The sequence below is a fragment of the Sorex fumeus genome, unplaced genomic scaffold (genome assembly GCF_029834395.1).
Source record: "Sorex fumeus unplaced genomic scaffold, SorFum_2.1 ptg000070l, whole genome shotgun sequence".
NCBI lineage: Eukaryota > Metazoa > Chordata > Mammalia > Eulipotyphla > Soricidae > Sorex > Sorex fumeus.
Genome location: NW_026606127.1, coordinates 144091 through 160733, shown reverse-complemented (window position 1 = coordinate 160733; position 16643 = coordinate 144091). Strand labels below are relative to the sequence as shown.

At 41.5% G+C, this 16643-nt stretch overlaps 1 pseudogene; it reads left to right on the top strand.

Moving 5' to 3' along the window:
- Positions 1 to 1706: 1706 nt before the first annotated feature.
- On the top strand, positions 1707 to 1817 carry LOC130036941 (uncharacterized; annotated as a pseudogene).
- Positions 1818 to 16643: the final 14826 nt, after the last annotated feature.

Here is a 16643-nt window from a genome sequence, read left to right as displayed (position 1 = left end):
TGCAAAGATCTGCAGGTAATGAACACCACTGACACCATCACTCTGAAGCAGGTGCAAGAAAATTCAAGTGGCACTAAGCGGACCTCCCATGCAAAAGGGAAGAACAAAAAGGAGGCTTCTGAACCTCTTGAGGGATAACCCAAGGCCAAAATCCAGCCAAAAGTCTGAGAATGCTTGCTGAGGGGAGCAGGGATTGTTTGTAATGCTGCAGTCAGTGAGAGGTGTCCTGTGACCACAGCCAAAACTAACAGCAAATCTCACAATTCTGCCTCCAGCAGGATCAGCAAGACAAAGAGCCATGGGCAGGAGAAGATAAAAAACACCAGAGAAAACTCTAAGAAAGTTAATGAGTGTAAGCACCTAGGGAACAAGGTCAAGGCAGAAGAAAAGTCCACCATTGGCAAGATGAAATGCAAGGAAACTCAACCTGAGTTTTGCCAAGAGGCAGTTAAATAATCCCGCCGCTACCTAGGCATACACATGCTGGATTCTGTCCAAATGTTTCATGCTCTGGGGAAGAGTGATCCAAAACTTGGAATCTTTTCCTCCCAGGTGCTGAGTAGCTCAAAGAACCCCAAAGATGTCAAGCCATCCTCAGCTGTCAAGCCATGGCTAGGTGCTACATGGGATGGAAAAGGCCTTAAGAAAACTCAGGTCAAAGCACAGAAACCAAGTAGCAGTGCGGATAAATGCTCATCTCCATCCCAGTCTGAGCTGCCACCTCCTGGGAAGGTCAAATTGGTACCTTTGCCGTTTCTTACCATGGAGAATCCACAAGCTGAACCTGTTCCTCGGAGACGAAAATCTGAAGCCACACATCTTCCTGCTGCAGCTAACCCTGCCAAGCCTGGCTCTACCAATGCAGCTCAGCCAAATGCTGCCAATTTTTCCCCGTCAACCACTGCATTTTTGACTGGTCCTTCCAATCCTGCTAAGTCCATTTCAACCAACCTATCTCGACCAGGTTTGCAGAACCCTAGTAGCCGGCCTATTCATCAGCCTGCAGCTTCTAGACCTGATCCCTACAAGACAGCAGCTGGCACTTCTCTACAGCGGGAGGCTCCTCCTGTCTGTGTGAACAAGCGCCAGTCTCCACCCAAACGTCAGAGTCACTTTCTCCTCCAAGACTTCCGTTTCCAACCTAAACCATGGAGAAAGCCCAATGTTCCCGAGCCAGTCATGTCAAAGCCCATCCCCAAAGAGCAGAGACCAGAGCGTGAGGCTATGAAAAGGAAGGCTCAGCAGGAGCGTGAGAACGATGCCAAACACACCTCTTTGGGGGAAAGTGCAGTTCTTTATTGAGAGGGAAAAAGAGTTGGACATCTCTCTCTACTATGGCTACGTAATGTAAGAGCTGGAATGGTAGGTTCCACTTTAGGTACCAGATGGTTGCCCTAGGCAAACACTGAAATGCCATACACCATTTATTTATTCTAATTTTTTTTTCAAATTAAAGAGATGCATCGAACTCGGGTCGGCCATGTTGGCTGTGTGCAAGGCAAATGCCCTACCGCTGTGCTATCACTCCAGAGATGCATCATAGTTAATTGATTGTTAATAAATGTTCTGAATTTTGAGATGCTGTCAACTGTGGTTGATTTTGGGAGTGGCTGGGTGTTGAAGGAGGAGCTGGGAAAGAATGGGAAGTTAGATAGAGGAAAAAGGGGGAATAGACAAGACTCTAAGAAATACAAACATGGTCCAGGGCAGGGGAGATACCATGATCATGTAGGTGGTTTTCCCAGGGTGAGGCCCATCCATTGCACTTGGGATGTGCTGACCCCTGCGATTTCCCCAAATGTGGGAAACTCGACTGCATAAAGCCCTTAAGAGGAGAAATTGCATGGGCCTGATGAAGAGTGGGGTAGGGTCAGAGGAAGAGTAAGCTGACAGTGCATTTGCTCTGCAAGCAAGAAGTACACAGTTCAATTCTTGCAATCTTTTATGGTCCCCAGAGACCCACCAGATGTGAAACTTGACCACAGAGCCAAGAGTAAGACTAGAGCACAGTCAAGTATGCCCATCACTGGTGTCCTCGAAAAAAATGGGAGAAATGGCACGGTTTGCAGTTTTCGGTTAAAATAATAAATTTGGAATAGGCTGAGGAAGGCAGATGAGTCTAAGATGATGAGAAGAAAAGTAAAAATTCTTCCATAGAGGCTGTGTTTACACCTCATGGCCTCCTTTGGAAAGGAAGCAAATTTGAGACACATCACTAAAAGGTTTGGGTGGTCTATCCATAAATGATGGTTGGGGAATGCGAACACATACACTGTGGAATAAACCTACCAGATGAGTGATCAATGCCCTCAGAGTCATTCAAGGATGACTCTTAACAAGGAAAAAGCCAAGAGAACAGTTGACGCATGAAGCCTGAAGATCAGCTCCTGGTAGATGCTAAGATAAGACACCATGTCCTCGAGCCCTCTTTTCAGCACCCCTAGCTGCACAATTTCAATTATTCGCAACAATATTCAGAGTTGCTATCGTGGTGACACTTTACTAGTGAGTTTCAACAATGCGGTCCATTGCCTATGTAAGTCTTTGGATTTGTAAACTCCCCAAGGTAGCCAAGCCAGCTTTCAGGAAATTTCTGGTGGCGGGAGCTCAAATTATATTAGCTTGAGGGGCTGGTCTTTGGTCTTCCATGGTCCCTGTTGCCTGTAGCTTTCTCTAAACATCGCTTTTAACTGCCGTTCACACAAGAACCAACTTTATAAATGACGTTGTGGTTCCATTGTGGTAGGTACCATACAAAGACATGCATCCTAGGTCACCACTCCCAAAGCAGTTAGTACGAATTGACCTTGAGCCTGGAAGGTTGTGGTAGAAAGAGATGGTCCTAGGAGAGTTAATGCGGTGATGGATGGTTGGAAAGGAAACCGGGAAGGGTAGCGAAGTGGAAATCTGGTGATCATCATGGGATAATTGGTGGATTTTTTTCAAATACGTTAAAATATTTTTGAAAATGAAATTCAAGACAAACATACGAAAATAAGATAGGTTCCAAAGTACAGTTTACATATAAGACCCAGAAAGCTGAAAGGGCTGGCATTCCTTCTGGAGCTTTTAATCATACCGTTTACTAAATATGTTATTTTCACATCAATTACCTGTGGAGAGGAATAGTGAGAAACAGAATGCCACCAGAAAAGCAAACTGGATGACCACCTTCATTAAAAGCCAGGTGGAAGGTGTTCACATGGATCCCAAGTGCAAATATATGTTAACAGGAACATATATTTAACCAACTCTGCTTGGTACCAGTAATAACTTTGTTGAAAATGGGGGGAAATGAAAGCAGTTTCTGACTGACATGAGACTAACCAGTTAATAGATTTTCTCAGGAAAGGGTAGTTGACTGGCTGGGAACAGAAAAACGTGAAAAGTGTTTTGCTACCTTTAATGTATGGCTGGAGGGAATTGATCCCAGAAATCACTTAAAACTAACAAGCTTCAACTCTCTTGAAGGAATGTTGTATTCTTAATCACTTAATCACTTAACTTCCCGTTAGTCTTCGATTTGCTTGAGCGGGTGCCAGTAACATCTCCATTTGTCCCTGGCGCGTGCTAGTGTAGCCCAATGGCATCTGTTCGCTCCGGGAACATGAAGGGCCTCAAACCGATCGTTAATGATCTTGACGAAGAAGTCAGACCATCTGGAAGTTGGGCGGCCACGCGGTCTTTTGACATCCCGAGGAATCCAGTCGGTAACAGCTCTAGTCCAGCGGTCGTCTTTAAATCTCATTACGTGACCAGCCCATCTGATTTTCGACACCTCGGTAAATGAGACAGCGTCCCTGATTCTTGATCGGCGATGGATGTCAGAACTCCGGATTCTTTCTCTCAATTGAGTGAAACGTGATATTCCAAGCATAACTCTTTCTATTCTTCCTTGGGAGACCTGAATACCATTCTCATCTTGTTTGCGTAGGGCCCAGGTCTCTGAGGCACATGTTAATGCAGGAAGAACAGTGGAATCAAAGAGATGTGCCCGGAGCCGGAGGTTCTTCATCCTCTTAGCTATTTCTTCGACGTTCTTGAAGGCATTCCAAGCCGCTCTCTTCCTCCTGCACAGCTCGGGTGCCAGGTCATTTGTCATGTTGACCTCTCGAACTAGGTGCACATAGCTGATGCTTTCGGAGATGGTCGTTTCGTTGAGAGCGAATGGGGCATCAGGAACAAGGCTGCTTCTCATAAACATTGACTTCATAAGATTCAGCTGCAGTCTTATCTTCCCACACTCACGGTCAAAGTCGGCCAGCATCTATCTTCGTTGTCTACGCACCAACATCTTATTATGATGAAAGAGAAATCGAGAAGTTCTACATGGAGCTAGAGAAGTTCTATAAAGAAGACCACACCTTCTACAGGATCATTGTGCGTGATTTTAATGCCAAGATAGGACCGAGAAGATCAGCTGAAGAACTTCACATCAGGATCCATGGCCTAGAATGGAACGAACAGGGTGAGAGACTGTCTGAGTTCATCATGTTGACCAAGACCATTCATGGTAACTCAGAGTTCCAGAAGGCAGAATCTAAACGATGGACATGGGAGTCTCCCGGTGGAAGATTCCACAACGAAATAGACCACATCATATTCACTTGACGGTTTTGCCTGACAGATGTCACTGTTGTGCCAAAATTTCGAACGGGATCGGACCACCGTCTCCTTCGTGCAAAATTCTACTTCACAGAGCAGGGAGAAAGGGCTACAAAGTTCAAAAAGAGAACTCTCAGAATGACCACCAACTGTGAACTCTTTGGTACTATTGCGGCAACATGGGAAGATGCCATTGTTGACAACATTGACGAGGAATATGATTGACTGGTTCAGCACCTCCATGTATGGGCGAGGAATTCCAAGAGAGAGATAAGCACAAAAAATCGCCTTTCTTCAAAAACTCTTGAGCTAATTCGCCAGCATGGTTTGGCGCATGCCTCAGGCAACCGCAAGCTAACATCCGAGCTCGCAAAGCAGTGCAGAGATGCGATCAAGGAAGACCTGAAAGAGAGAAGAGCAGAAGTACTGGTAGATGTGGCAGAAGCCGGGAAAAGTATTCGTAACACCCGCCTGTCCTTCGCCAACTACAAGACCAAGATGACTGCCCTCTGACGTCCTAAATGGATCCATCACATCCTCCAGAATGGCAATGGAGAAGATTATCCAATTTCTGTTACTATAAATTGTTTATTGAGATATTATAATTATAATGTTTTCAAGCTAAGATTACATTGATGTGGACATTTATATCTATTTGTCTACTTTTCTAATTGTTTCCTTAATATCAATACTTAAAAGCTAACTTACTTATGACTGGATATGTAGCTCAGGACAAAAGAACTTGGCTTGCATGTATGAAATTTTGGTTTCTATTTTTAGCACTATAGAAGCAAAAGCAAAATCATTAACTGTGTTTGGAAATATGCTTCAGTGGTAAAATATTTGCCGCACATTTCTGAGGTTATGAGTTTGATCCTTGAATTTTCTTATACACACACGAAAGCTAACTTACAACAAAGTCTCACACTGGAGACCTAACTGGGCCCGCTCAAGAAAATCGATGAACAACATGAGGACAGTGACAGTGACATTGACTTAATGAACATTAAACTGCTTTAAGCTATATATTGCCTAACTATTATACAGATTTATATCTCAATAAAATAACTATAAAAGGCCTATTTTCTAGCATCTTTGCTAGGGAAAGATAGCACCTGATATTTCAATACTCGTAATTTGGGGGACATTTTAATTTATCATTTTATTTTGTGCTCTTTGTCTACCAGTGAACTTGAAAATTGCTCTTGTGTGGTACTACATGGAAAATATTATGCTATGGGAAATGAGTCAGAAACAGAGGGACAGACATAGAAAGATTGCATTCATCTGGGTAATATAAAGTAACAAAATAAGACACTAACACACAAGTACAACTGTCATAAATACCAGGTTGTTCACTCCATGACTTAGAGGCCAGCTTTACTCTCTAGGGGTAAAGGCAGTGCAGATAGAGAATGGAGCACCCAATAAAGGGTGCTGGGAAGATCTGCCCAGGATGGGAGATGCCTGCTGAAATTAGTCTATGGACCGAACAGGATTGCCACCCAATGTCCCTTTTGTAGATCATAGCACCCAAAAGGAGAGATAGAACAAAAGGTAGTGCCCTACCAAAGAGGCAGGGTGGGATGGGGGATGGGGAGTAGGAGGGATACTTGGATTGGTGGGAGTGGAGATTGGCCACTGGTGGTGGGATGGGTACTCGATCACTGTATAACTGAAACCCAAGTGCAACAACTTGTAAGTCTAAACTATACCTCATGGTGTTTCATAATAAAACAAAACAAAACAAACTTCAAAAAAAAAAGAAAATTGCTCTTGTGTTTACTAGTCATTTACACTTCTTTCAATAGACATTATATGATCATGGTTTATGCTTATTTTTTCTATCAAGTTTAATAGCGAAATATTGATTTATTTCACAACACTAATTTTTTAAAACCATTCATCCTTGGCCTATCATAATAATTGCCAGTATTTGTTGGTGTTGCTGGTTTTTTGATCACTTAATTTGCTTTTTGTCCTTTTCTTTCAGATTGTAAAATTTTGGACAAGTGAGCATATGTTTTCCTTTATCTTCTACAGTTTTAAACTGAGAACAATTGTTAGTCTTGTACAATTAAAATACCTTTGCATTTACTATTTCTTCTCATTTGATTTACTTTAACACATCTAGATTCATCTACAATTTATCCTAGTATGTCTTGTAATATTGAAAGAAACCACCATTTTTTTCAATCATAGCACTGTAGCACTGTCCTCCCGCCGTTAATCTATTTGCTGTAGCGGGAACCTGTAACATCTTACACCAAATTGTGAGACTTGTTGTCACTGATTTTGGCCTATCGAATAGGTCATGGGGAGCTTGCCAGGCTTTTGCTATGTGGACGAGATACTTTGGGTAATTTGCCGGGCAGAGGAATCGGAATCAGGGTTGGCCTCCTGCAAGGCAAATGCCCTACCCGCTGTGCTGTGAACGTTATCTAAAATATACTAGTAATACCAAATGTTGTTTCTTTAACAGTTCAATATAAACGATTATTTAGTAATTTTCTTGATTTGTTAATGAAATAGCTAAGCTCTTGAGTAACATGGGAGTATTTTTCTAACACAGGAGTCTGAGGAAAGTAAAACTGTTATAACTGTCTTGTAGGATTCCATCTCCCTAGCCTGCTTCATTCTACCCCGCTCTCTATCCAATCCGGTCTTCTTCTTGGGATTCTGACCTCCTGATTGGCTAGCCTCTACCTTTCAACTGCCTACTTTATGACATCATTCTCCCACCAAACCAACCACCAACTGATAGAATCTTGGCAGTCCCATGTAGTAGTTTGTAAACAAATTTGAATCATCATGGCAAGTGACGAGTGACCAATGACCAATCACCAGTGAGCAGTCGTTTGTACTGAACACTTGTGGTCTTAAGCCGCTGCAGTGTTCAGACGTACTCTCGTACCGTCTCCTCTTCTCGTCTACCTTTCATCGGTATTTCCTCTTCTCTGACTATGTCAGGTAAGGAATAATACTTTTCAAAGCTTTTCATTAGATTTATCATCCCTTAACTTAGCAGTCAAGGAAAAACAGCACATAGTAATGAAAGAATATATTCAAGTAGAATTTTATAAGCCTCATTTTAGCTTGACTTTGACATTTGCTGTGTGATTTTAGACATTGGCTTACTTTCTCTCACATACAAAGTGTTTTTCCTCATTGATTACATTATATTTTAGACATACTTAGGAGCTCAAATACACACACATACATAAATACATATATATATGTATATATATATGAGTGTTGATTGTCTGTGTTTCTTTTTCCTTTTAATAGTGAATTTTTCATGATATCCATTGAAAACAAGTAAATCAGATACCGTATTTTTACAGAAACAAAATATAAATGCTGTGGAAAACTGTTAATATATACTAGTATGTGTTCTCTGTAATGGTCTCTCCACTTGTATTCATACTTCAGTATTTTAAATATAGTGATATTACAAAGTAATAATCATTGATCTTTGAGATTTGATTTTAGCCAGGTAATAAGAAAATATGGGGCATGAGTAAGGTGTGGAGTGCTGAGGGTAGGGAGGCAAGCCCTCAAAGGTAAGAAAGTTTGGGAACACTTTCATCAAACATTGACCAATCGAAAGCTAGACGTGATGAGGGAGAAATAAATACGAAAGAAAGAACGAAAGAAAGAAAGTAAGAAAGAAGGAAAGCAAGCAAGCAAGCAAGCATAGGGACGTCGATTTTCAAGGAAGGGGAAAACGTTTGTTCAGAATGTTGAAGAGAACCACAGATTTAAAATCAAAAAAGAAAGGTACCAGTAGGTAAAGCAGATTATCAGAAAGCCATCCTTGCTGGCATTTTTCCTTATTATCTCTTAGAACACAGTACTTGGTTCTTGACAATTTGAGTATAAAGACGCTTCAGAAATGATGCTTCCCATAAATAGCTAATAGTGCTGATCTAGGGCGGTGGAAGACACATAATCTTCAATGCTTTTATTACGTTATGGTTTTAAGTACATGTACACGCTGCCTGTTAAAATTAAAAATTGGTATATTCTAACTTGAATAAGGAGATTTGATTCATTTGTGTGGTAAGTAGGTTCCAGGTTAAAGCGGCTTCTCATCTTTACAAATATTATTTCATGTGATTTTTTCTTCCTAACATGAAAGTATTTTGATAATAGTGAACTTCTGTTTTAAATCCTAAGAGGAAAAAGAAAAATCAATTCTCACAGATCTAATTACACATTTTTGTCATATTTGTGAATTAAGATTTTTCCTACATTAAAGATATTTTATTGGATTTTGGTGCTCATTTATTAAACATTGAGAAGAACGTTTTCCTGGTTGATAAAGCTAATTCTAATCTAGGGGTTGAAAGTAAATTTGCAATATTTTGTGATCACTTTTTAAATGGTCTTTTCTGTGTCTTGTGTGATCAAGTGAAATCCTATGCTGTGTTAAACACGTGTTGTTTGCTGGTTAATATTCAAAGGTACTGATGAGAATAATTTTTTGTACTTTCGAAATTTCTTTCTGTATTTTACTCATTTAAAACATTTCTTGTCTATGAAATACAATCACGCATAATCCTATTTTCTTTTTGTTATGTAGTTACTGATAAATCCTTTCTCTTTAATGGACTGGTAAAGTGTGCACTCAAAAATCACCTTCTATACCATTTTTGGCTAGAAGTTTTTTGTAAAATAGAATACTGTCTACATATTGTATATGTGGAAAAATTTATTAATAACCTTATTGCACTGTTTTATTTGGTTTTGTTTGGGATAACAGCCACTGTTTTTCAAGGCCTACTCTTTGGTCTGCTCTCCATAACATACTGTACTATGCTACTTGCCACGGAGTCCAGATTTCATTAATATCTATATTCTTTTTCAGTTATGTGATACATATTTTTCATGATGTTTTCTTTACCCTTCCTCCTATGTAAATCACATGAAATAGAAAAATTATATTCATGTATGCATTATTTTTCTTAGAATTATTAATAACTACATTTTAGACAAACAGTTTAAGACACAGAGTTTAAATAAAGTTTTGCTTCAAAAACATTTCTTTGAAAAAACTCAAGTTGTCATTTTTGAAGTGGATCAAAAATGAGGGTAAACTTCAATGCATCCACAAGAGTAAGTCGTATGTGAACAGTAAGTAACAGGTACTCATGGCACAAGTCAAATGGAAACCTGATGATTACAATGGTAATAGTTGTAAAGACCCCAAATGTCTAAATTAATGTAAGGTATCTTACTTCTGGTTTCTGGACTTGTAGTGATCATGCAGGGTCCTGGCCAAAAGTCCACATGCTTTAGGATGTGTAACCTGGAAATTCAAATGGCACTGAGAGAGATAGTACTGGAGGGCATAAGGCACTTGTCTTGTACACAGCCAATCCAGTTGAATCTCTGTCACGGCATACACTCTCCCGAATGTTCTAAGGGGTCACTCCAGAGTGCAGAGCCAGGAAGAACCCAAGATCACTGTCAGTTGTTGGTCCAAACTCTACACCACCCTACGCCCCGCCCAACAAAATTTATTGGAATATAGGAAATCTCTTTGCCATCTCTGGGCCTCAGGATTCTTCTTGTCCACTGAATGTTTTCCTTTCTCTTAGACTTCTTAATTTGAAAAAGCTTCCATTCTAGGAAACAGCATAGGACTCAGTAGGAGGCAATCTACAGGAATTTCTAGGGTAAGAAGAACTGACTGTAAGCAAGAAATCCAGGTACAGACATGATCACCTGGCTCTTCTACAGTTCTGTGTTCACTTTGGGAGCACGATACGAAATGCACAAAGTGCCAAAAAGTTCCAGGCTTTGAATCACCCCAAATTGTTGGAATTTTGGAAACTCAGTTGACTGTTGGTACTAGAAGCATCTCGATGGCTTAAATTTTAAGTTCATATTGTTCCTCTCAGTGTTGAAGGAGATTATTAGTCTCACAGATTTTTTTAATCAACCTCTTGTTCCTTACAGAAAATTTTCAAAATCCATCTGTATTGGGAACTGCACATACTCTGCAGCTTTCCCTTCCCGTGGTGAACAATGCAGCTTCCATAACAGGAAGTGTCTGCAACTACTCCAGAATATCTGCTCCAGCTGGTAATTCTACTTGGCTCCTGCCCTCAGCCTCTGGCACCTCTTTCCAACCACTGATGGGTAGTGCCTATCTTTACCAACATTTCAGCACAACAATGCTGTCTGGAGTGTTTCACCAGAGTCATATATCCACCTCAGCTGCTTCCTACCTGAGTGTTTTGGAATGGGATATTGCAGGAAGTGCTGAAGAGAAATCTTCCATGGGAGACTTTTCTGTGACTACTCTTGACCAAGACACCGCTGTCTCTTCCATATCTATGCAGCTCGCTATGAGAAAATCCTAGATACCAACAACACGGTGTCTGTGTACCCATCACTTTCTGCCAGTCTTGTGGAAAGAACACCATTTCTGGTTCCACATCAGAGTCAAAGCCTGTCACTTCCCTACCAGGAAGGAAGCCAGGTGTATTACTATCATCCAGGCAATCTGGGAACTCTCCTTTCCGGTCTGCTGTTCTATGACTCCATTTCATACACAGGGCTAAATGGCTCTGCCCCCAATCTTACAGCAACTCATCGCGAGAGATGGTTATGGGTCTCAAGGAGGTTCAGCCCGCAAATAACCAAATACCAGACTCCTACTCTGGAATGACTTCTCTCTGTCTGCTCAACCTATCACAGAATTGAGTTATCAAGGTGAGGAAAACGGAGAGAAGAGAAAGAAAATTCAAAAATTGGGGTCAAATAAGAGGAAAACTGATCGTAGAGAGGTGGTATTCATATACACTGAGATTTTTAAATTAAAAAAAAATCTCAGTTCATGTTTACTCCCCTCACTCATTTTACAGCATGTTATTTTCACACTCAATATAAGAGCTCCTAATGGAGATTGGAAGTTATGATAGTATAATGGACATCTAAGTTTCTTATAATGAAATGTCAGGAGCAGAGAAAAGAATGCCACATTTTTTCCCTTGTTATTTCATTTTTTTAATTTTTATTAGTTAAACGTCGTGAGGGACAGTTGTAGACTTACAAATTATTGTGATTCGATTTCATTTATACAATCATGGAGTACCTATCCCTCCACCAGTGCCCATTCTCCAGCACCACGGTCCCAGTATTCCTCCTACCACCCATACCCCCCATCCCACTCAGCCTCTGTGGCAGGAAATGCTACATTTTTCACTGTTCTATGTCAGCAGGCCTCAAGAATTACCACACTAAAAGTAAAATACATTTCTTAAACTAGTGTTTTGTTATTTTCTTAAGAAGTTTCAGAACTCTAATTGTAATGGTACCACTTTAACTTTCCCTTCCATAAATGAACAGCAAGGTTCTGAATACACTTGTGGTTCAGAGATTCTGACTCAAATCATGAAACCTAGAATCTGTACCTCAGCACAAATATCACGCTGAATTAGTGCTTCATTCATACTCTTATTCTATGATATTAACGGCCTTTTATTTGTTCATGAAAGTGAATAAATTGACAGTACAATACATTACAAAGCTAAGCTCTATATGGCACTTATTAGTTTGTAAAAGTAAAGTAAAGGCCCTCCCGTTGATCATCAATTTGCTCGAGCGGGCCCAGTAACGTCTCCATTGGAGACTTTGTTTTTACTGTGTCTGGCATATCGAATACTCTCGGCAGCTTGCTGGGCTCTCCGAGAGGCGCAGAGGAATCAAACTCGGGTTGGCCATGTTGGCCGCGTGCAAGGCAAATGCCCTACCCGCTGTGCTATCGCTCCAGCGGTATTAGTTTGAAAATCTATAATTACTTAAAAAAAAAAAACTTTTGTTTGGAGGACGTTGAATCTGTGTCATAGACCGAAGTGCTCAGGGATTACTCCTGGATCTGTGCTGGGGATCACTGCTGAAGATGCTTAGGAGATCATAGGTGATGCGAAAGATCAAAGTGAGGTCAGGTGTGCGCAGGGCCATTGCCTTAACAAATGTACTATCACTCTTCCCAAGTCTCTTATTTTTCAAGTTAGTTTACACAGAAATTCTTAAAATACAAAGAAAACCAAAAAACAAGAGCACTACATGACAAACAGTAAGAACTACAACATTTACCTCCAATCTTCAAGCACAGGACTTGTCCATTATCCGTAGAATACCCAGTAACAATCCACTGCCTATTGCTGGTAGGTGCACAGTTGTTGCACCACTAGTTTTGTGGACCGAATATCTCATTTCGCAGACACTGATTTCTTCCTTGGTTCCTTTTTAGTGATGAATTTCCTGGGGATAGAGACTTCCCTGTTATCACAACTTTCAGGTAAGACATTTGGTCTGACACAAATTTCCGAATTGCCCCCATGTTGCAGTAGCAGGATTCAAAGACCTGTGAGTAATCCACCACCAGAGTTTCGGGAAGTTCCCATAATATCTCCAGCCAAAGTAACCTGGCGCTGACACCAACTCCAACTCAGGAACAAAAAGTTAAGAATTTTGATCAGATGAAAACTGGGCTTTCAAAACCTCTCGAGACCTACCAGATCCCCGTAGACCTAGAACAATGCAAAGATCTGCAGGTAATGAACACCACTGACACCATCACTCTGAAGCAGGTGCAAGAAAATTCAAGTGGCACCAAGGGGGCCTCCGATGCAGAAAGGAAGAACAAAAAGGAGGCTTCTGAAACTCTTGAGGGAGAAGCCAAGGCCAAAATCCAGCCAAAAGTCCTAGAATGCTTGCTAGGGGGAGGGGGGATTGTTCGTAATGCTGCAGTCAGTGATAGGTGTCCTGTGACCACGGCCAAAACTAACAGCAAACCTCACAAAGCTGCCTCCAGCAGGATCAGCAAGAAAAAGAGGCATGAGCAGCAGAAGACAAAAAACACCCGAGAAAAGTCTAAGAAAGCTAATGAGTGTAAGCAGCCAGGGAACAAGGTCAAGGCAGAAGAAAAGTCCACCATTGGCAAGATGAAATGCAAGAAAAGTCAACCTGAGTTTTTCCAAGAGGCCGTTAAAAAGCCCCGCCGCTACCTAGGCATACACATGCTGGATTCGGTCCAAGTGTTTCATGCTCTGGGGAAGAAGAGTGATCCAAAACCTGGAATCTCTTCCTCCCAGGTCCTGAGTAGCTCAAAGAAGCCTAAAGATGTCAAGCCATCCTCAGCTGTCAAGTCATAGCTAGGTGCTACAGGGGATGGAAAAGGCCTTGAGAAAACTCAGGTCAAAGCACAGAAACCAAGTAGCCGTGCTGAAAAACGCTCATCTCCATCCAAGTCTGAGCTGCCACCTCCTGGGAGGTCAAATTGGTACCTTTGCCGTTTCTTACCATGAAGAGTCCCCAAGCTAGACCTGTTCCTCAGAGACGACAATCTGTGGACTCACATCATCCTGCTGCAGCTTACCCTGCCAAGCCCGAATCTATCAATGCAGCTCAGCCAACTACTGCCAATTCTTCCCGGTCAAACACTCCATTTTTGTCGATTCTCCCAAACTTGCTCAGTCCATTTCAACCACCCATTTCGACCAGGTTTGCAGAACCCTACTATCCGTCCTATTCGTCACCTCACAGCTTCTAGACCTGATCCCTACAATAGCAGCTGACATTTCCCTCCAGCTGGAACCTCCTCCTGTCTTTGTGGACAAGCGGCAGTTGCCAACCAAATGTCAGAGTCAGTTTCTCCTCCAAGACTTCCGTTTCCAACCGATTCCATGGAGAAAGCCCAATGTTCCCGAGCCAGTCATGTCAAAGCCCATCACCAAAGAGCAGAGACCAGAGCGTGAGGCTATGAAAAGGAAGGCTCAGAAGGAGCGTGAGAACGCTGCCAAACACACATCTTTGGGTGAAAGTTCAGAACTTTATTGAGAGGGAAAAAGAGATGGACATCTCTTTCTACTATGGCTACGTAATGGGAGTAGCTGGAACGGTAGGTTCCACTTGAGGTACCAGATGGTTTTCCTAGGCAAACACTGACATGCCATACTCATTTTATTTATTCTAATATATTTTTTCAAATTAAAGAGATGCATCATAGTTAATTGGTTGTTAATAAAAGTTATGAATTTTTAGATGCTGTCAACTGTGGTTGTTTTTGGGAGTGGCTGGGGGTTGAAGGATGGGATGGGAAAGAATGGGAAGTTAGAGATAGGAAAAAGGGTGAATAGACAAGACTCTACGAAATACAAACTTGGTCCAGGGTTATAAAGCCCATCAGATGAGAAATTGCATGGGTATGATGAAGAGTGGGGTAGGGTCAGAGGAACATTATAGCCTACAGGGAATTTGCTCTGCAAACAAGAAGGACTCAGTTCATTTCTTGCAGTCTTTTATGGTCCCCAGAGACCCACCAGATCTGAAACTTGAGCACAGATCCAGAGATAAGATATTAGCACAATCAAGTATTCCCCATACCTAGTGTCCTCCACAAAAAAATTGGGAGAAATGGCACGATCTGCAGTGTTTGGTTAAAAGAATAATTTTGGAATAGGCTGAGGAAGGCAGATGAGTCTAAGATGACCAGAAGAAAAGTAAAAATTCTTCCATGGAGGCTGTGTTTACGCCTCCTGGCCACTTTTGGAAAATAACCAAACTTGAGACACATCACTAAAAGGTTTTGGTGGTCTATCCATAAATGATGGCTGGGGGATTCGAACTCAAACACTGGGGAATAAACCTACCTGATGAGTGATCAATGCCCTCAGAGTCATTCAAGGATGACTCTTAACAGGGACAAAACCAAGAGAACAATTGAAGCATGAAGCCTGAAGATCAGCTCCTGGGAGATGCAAAGATAAGTACCAATGTCCTCGGGGCCTCTGTTCAGGACCCGTAGCTGCAACATTTCACTTATTCCCAGCAATATTCAGAGTTGCTGTTACGGTGACACTTCACTAGCGTGTTTTCACAATGCGGTCCATTGCCTCTGTTAGTCTTTGGATTTGTAAACTCCCCAAGGTAGCCAAGCCAGTTATCAGGAAATTTCTGGTGCGGGAGCTCAAATTATATTAGCTTGAGGGACTGGTCCTTGGTCTTCCATCGTGCCTGGTTCCTGTAACCTGCTCTAAACATCGCTGTTAACTGCAGCTCACACAAGAACCAACGTTATAAATGGCTTTGGGGCTGCGTTGCCAGAGGTACTGGACTAAGACATGCGCACTAGGTCACCACTTCCAAAGCAGTAGGTACCGGTTCTCCTTCAGCCTTGAAGGTGTTGGTGGAAAGAGATGGCCCTAGGAGTCTCAATCGGGTGATGGATGAATGGAAAGGAAACCGGGACGGGTAGAGAACTGGACAGCTGGTGATCATCATGGGATAGTTGGTGGATGTTTTTCAAATACGTTAAATATTATTTGTAAATAATATTCAAAACAAAAATACGAAAATAAGATAGGTTCCAAAGAACAGGTTACATATAAGACCGAGAGAGCTGAAAGGGCTCACATTCATTCTGGAGCTTTCAAACATACCATTTACTAAATATGTTACTTTCACATCACTTAGCTGTGGAGAGGAATAGTGAGAAACAGAATGCCACCAGAAAAGCAAACTGGATGACCACCTTCAAAAAAAGCCAGGTGGAAGGTGTTCACATGGATCCCAAGTGCAAATATATGTTAACAGGAACATATTTTTAACTAACTCTGTTTGGTACCAGTAAATTCTTTGTTGAAAATGGGGGGAAATGAACGCAGTTTCTGACTGACCTGAGAAGAACCAGTTAATAGATATTCCCAGGAAAGGGTAGTTGACTGGCTGGGAACAAAAAAACGTGAAAAAATGTTTTGCTACCTTTAATGTATGGCTAGAGGAAAATGATCCCAGTCAACTCTCAAAACTAACAAGCTTCAACTCCCTTGAAAGAAAGTTGTATTAACTGAGGAAAAATTGCTGGGAGAAAAGTCTGAAATGATGAGAAAAGAGACAATAAGGGTAAAAGGAAGGGCTTGAAATTTGGCGAAAACAAAGCTTGAAACAAGAAGATCTAGTGGGAACATGATCTACTGGGAATGGGATCTGAGGAGGAAAATAGCAATATCAGGGATGTGAAC